Raw genomic sequence first — 5164 nt, forward strand, 5'->3', positions numbered from 1 at the left:
TTGTCGGTGAATGGCAGGATATACGATAAAGCCAATTTGTTGGGCCTAGTAGACTCGATATGAGATGTACGATAAAGCCTGGAGAGTGTGTCTCGGTGTAGGGCCTAGTGATCCGTGGATCGAACTATGGATTATGGTAAAGCCTAAGAGACTAAGAGGCACTCAAATTCCTCATAGTGTAGGTGGAGAACTCCAGTGGCATCTGTGCTTGTTTGGTATTTTTTTTTTGTGTGTTCTGTGAGTCCCACATTCATGCTTGGAATATGGCACAGGAGTGATTGGATGAAGAGGGACTTGGCTCAGCCAAATTATGGACAGGTGGAACGTGGTAGTCCCATCTCCAGTTGGTTTATTTCTTTCATTAGTGAAGAATTCATTCCCTTGGTGTCATGTGTAAATGTACTAATTTATAAGTGGATCTTATTGCTGATATATTTATGGTATTTCTAGTGTTACTATGTTGGTTATATGTATGTTTTATGACAACGGCTATGTATGGATCCCAACATGTTTTTACTTGTAATTGAATGGATAATGTATTTATGACCTAATATATAGTAATGCAGCAAATGACATGAGGGAACAATGGTTCTTAGAGATTCTCAGATAAGTACAAGATCCCTATGTTTAATTCTGTTTGTTACACCTGTAGATTACATGTTTGTGATATGTTTGACGAAATGCATGTCATGGCTAGTAGGGGTCTGATTAAAGTCTTGTTTATCTTATTGCATTTGCATCATTCTTTCCCTGTTCTTTTATTGCTCCTAATTTATCATTCCATTCTGGGTAGTGACTCGGGCTCTGGGCCTGAAAAAGTGGCTCAAATCTCAGGGACGTCGGCACAAAACTAGCAAAATGAGTCTCTAGACACCGACAAGCAAGTCGTGAGAGCGACTCTGGGTTTCTGAATGTTTTCATGCCTATAGCATGAGAGCGACTGAGGCTTAAGATGGTAAAAACTTTAGTAGGACCCAAGGGCAAGCTATCTAAAGTGTTGGATTGGTTTCTGAGGGTCCTGAAGTTGATGTTGAATGTCTGTGTGTTATATTTCCGTCAATTCCACCTCCTTAAGGTCACATAGGAGGTCGAATCCAATCATAGTAGCCTCTTGTCGCATGTTTACCTCGGTTGGTTGGTTACTTGGGTAGATGTCGGAGGAGGGTGTTACAGAGTGGTATCAGAGTATGGTTCACCCCTCGAACTGGATGGGCTATGTGTTAGTCATAAATGCATGTCAGTTGCATGTGTGTCTCTCACACTTGCATTCCATGTACTTGTTGCATTGCTTAATGTTGATCATGGTTGTAGTAAGGTTGTCATGAGGAACTTGATGATTGATTTTGTGGAATGCATCGTCATGAGTATATGATTGGTTAAATCTTGTTATATGTCTCTTACATGTTGTTATATGTCACTTGATTACATACTTGTATGTTGGTTTGCATGTATATGTAGTTGATTAGGCATTGCTTGTGCATGTTGATAGTTGCATGTGGTAATGGGTACAATAGAGTAATGGTTATTGTCATGCATGAGGTCATAGCATGCATGGTTGATATGGCCTTGCATTAATGATTGGACCCTACCTAGAATGATGTTTATGTGTTGATGCATTTATTTGTGTATGTATATATGTTTTTATGTTTATGTTATATATGTATCATGTTGAATTGTTGATCTTGCAAACAAGGTAACTTTCCCAAATTATACCAAGGTACATTGATTTACTGTGATTTGGTTTATCTGACATATTATGCATTGCAGGAAAGAAATATCAAATGGCTAGCAAGATGGTTGAATAGAAAGACTCTCCCTATGAATCCGAAGAACAGTATGGTGTTGGGAACTCTTCCAATTTGGCAGTTACAATGAGAATATTAAAGGAAGAAATAAGGAGTTGTAGGGTGGATAATTACAGGATCATACATGTACAAGAGAAGCAAGCAGAGGTTAATGATATACTTCTTCAAAGTTTCTCAGAATTGCAGCGACAAGGGCCACTTTGGATCATCCATGGATAGGAGGACAAAACTAATGGAGCGGATGGAAATAGGTCTCCTAGTAGACACAGGTCAGATAGATCTGATATGGTGAGAGATGGTAGGTCGTTGGACACTCCGGATAGGAGGGGCGATGAGTACATGTACTATTCTAGTTCTGGTTCTGACAGACATCATGATCTTCATCATTATCATGCCTACATGAGGAATGATAGGGTACACTTTCCAAGCGAGTTTAAGAAAGCGAAGCCACCAAATTTTGATGGAGATGTGAAGAAGCCGGAAGATGTAGAGGCTTGGATACTTGGGATGAAAAAAATATTTGAGTTGCATGAGTACACATATAACATGAAGGCTAGAATCATTATCTTCAGCTTGAAAGGTAAAGCAGACAATTGGTGGGAAGATGTTAAGCGGGTTAAAGACATCAAGAAGGATGACTTAAGTTGGCGAGAGCTCAAGAGGATTTTCAGGAAGAAGTACTTGTTAGAAAGGTACTACAATAGTAAGGCTAAAGAATTCTATTAGCTAAATATGGGGTCAATGATAGATAAAGAGTACACGACCAAGTTTCAGGAGCTATTGAGGTATGTATAGTATTTTACAGATGAGAAGGTTAAAGTTCAAAGATTTGTCAGTGGTTTTCCATTAGCATTTAGAGATCGGATTGAGTATGATGAGCCTCGGTCACTTGAGGAAGTCATTGGGAAATTGAAGCATTGTTATGAACAATCAAAGCGTAAGAATGAATCTCAACAAGGATGGAAAGGGAAGGACAAAGGTAAAGGTAAATGGAAGCCTAAGAGAACAAGGCCTCAAAATGCAGATGGGAAAGAAAATATGGCACAGCAAAAGAATTTCAATGCAGCTAGATATGGACATGGTTCATAACAACAACATATAGTCGAGGCCACTGGTTGGTTGGAGTGTTGGACATGTGGAGAGGAGCACCTTAGGAGATATTGTCCGTAGCATCAGGGTGGTAGGCCTAAGATATACAGTGCACAAGAGGTGCATATTGTTGGAGATGTAGGGCAGAGTATTCCTCGTATCTATGTAGCAGCGGACAACAGGCAAGAAGAACACCAAGCATCTATCATTGAGATGGACGATAAGCTTTGTTATCAAGTTATTTCTATTTTTATTGACCCTAGATCTAATTATATCCATGTTAATCCTGACTTGGTGGATAATTGTGGTTTAAGTAAGGATGTGCATGCAGAGTATTAGTTAGTGCAATTGGGCACAGGTACAAAGAAGCGAGTTCATCATTGGGTAAGAGATTGTGCATTTGATTTAAATGGTATGCCTATCGTATCACATCTAAATGTATTACATTGGGATCATACAATATGTTGTTGGGCATGGATTAGTTGTATCTTCACGTAACAAAGGTAGATTGTTATGACAAAGCCATTGAGTGTGTTGATGACAATGGGGAACAAAGAATCTTGCAAGGTAAGAAGAAAGCCAATCAGTTAGGATGGTGACAACTATGCAAGCAAAGTCGCAGGAAAGGGTGTATGTTATTTGTAGTGCACATTTCTGGTGATAAGGGTAAGGAAGTTGAGGATGCAGATGTGTTGAGCAGGTACCTAGTTTTATAGAAATTTTTGGATGTATTTCCTGAGGATATTTCAAAGTTTCCACCTCACAAGGAGGTAGACTTTTCTATTGAGTTAGTGCCAGGGGCATCTCCAACATCAAAAGAACCTTACAGGATGAGCATACCTGAGTTGGTTGAGTTAAATCTATAGTGCAGTTGAAGGAAATGTTGGAAAAGGGATACATTAGGACAAGTGTATCACCTTGGGGTGCACCCATGTTGTTCGTAAAGAACAAATATGGAACCCTCAGATTATGCATTGACTACAGGAAGTTGAACAAAGTGATCATCAAGAACAGGTACCCTTTACCAAGGATTGATGACTTGTTCGATCAGCTGAAGGGAGCAACAATGTTCTCTAAGATTGATATGAGATCTGAATACCATCGGATATGCATCAAAGAGGAGGACATTTACAAGACAGCTTTCGGGACCATATATGGGCATTATGAGTTTGTTGTAGTTCCATTTGGCTTAAATAATGCTCCAGCTACATTTATGTGCTTTATGAATAGTGTTTTGTGTCTGTACTCGGATAAGTTTTTTATTGTGTTCATTGATGATATATTGGTATATTCTAAAAATGAGGAAGAGCATGTTGAGAATTTAGCAGCAGTGTTGAGGTTGTTGAGGGAGCAACAGTGGTATGCTAAGCTCAACAAATGTAGTTTCTTTCAGACTAAGGTACATTACTTGGGGCATGTTGTCTCCAAGGAGGGCATTGTAGTAGATACAGAGAAGATAAGAGCCATCATGGAGTGGGTAGCTCCTAAGAATGTGGATGAGTTGAGATCCTTCATGGGATTGGCATGCTACTATAGGAGGTTCATGAGGAACTTCTCACAGATTGCTTACCCTATCCCATCATTGCAAAGGAAAGGTAAGGAGTTTGAATGGACAGAGGAGTGTGAGGCTAGCTTTGAGTAGCTTAAGCAATTGTTTGCACATGCATTAGTGCTACAGACTGCAGATCCGAACAAAGAGTTTTTAGTATGGACAGATGCTTGCAAGAGAGGACTTGGTGGAGTCCTTATGCAGGATGGACAGGTGGCATGATATGAGTCACGAAATTTGAATGAGAACGAGCAGAACTACCTAACACATGATCTTGATTTAGCAACGATCATACATGCATTGAAGATGTGTTATGAAACCAACTCACAAAACGATAGAAAATATAGATGAACGCCTTAGAAATAAGCCTCTTCGAGGGGGCAACCTCCTTTACATTACACAAATGAAAAATTCTTAGATGATACAAATGACAAGACCTCCTTTCTATATATACGAGTCTAAGGGGTCATAATATAATCAGAGCCGACATGACAATAATAATGTAAGGGCATAATAATAACAATAGTGGGCTTCTATGGGGCACAATAATAACGATATGGGGATTACATGGGCACACTAATATAATAAGGGGGTTGTATTAATAACAATAAGGGGTTACACTAGTAGTATAGGGACCTAACAAGATGTCAAGACATTATCTTCTTAGCATGAGGTTTGTAATGATGAGTGATCATATCGAGTTGAGATATTTTTTTGACCA

This window comes from Pinus tabuliformis, chromosome X (genome assembly GCF_031772625.1).
Source record: "Pinus tabuliformis cultivar Carrire ecotype Pingquan chromosome X, CPIR1, whole genome shotgun sequence".
Taxonomy (NCBI): domain Eukaryota; kingdom Viridiplantae; phylum Streptophyta; class Pinopsida; order Pinales; family Pinaceae; genus Pinus; species Pinus tabuliformis.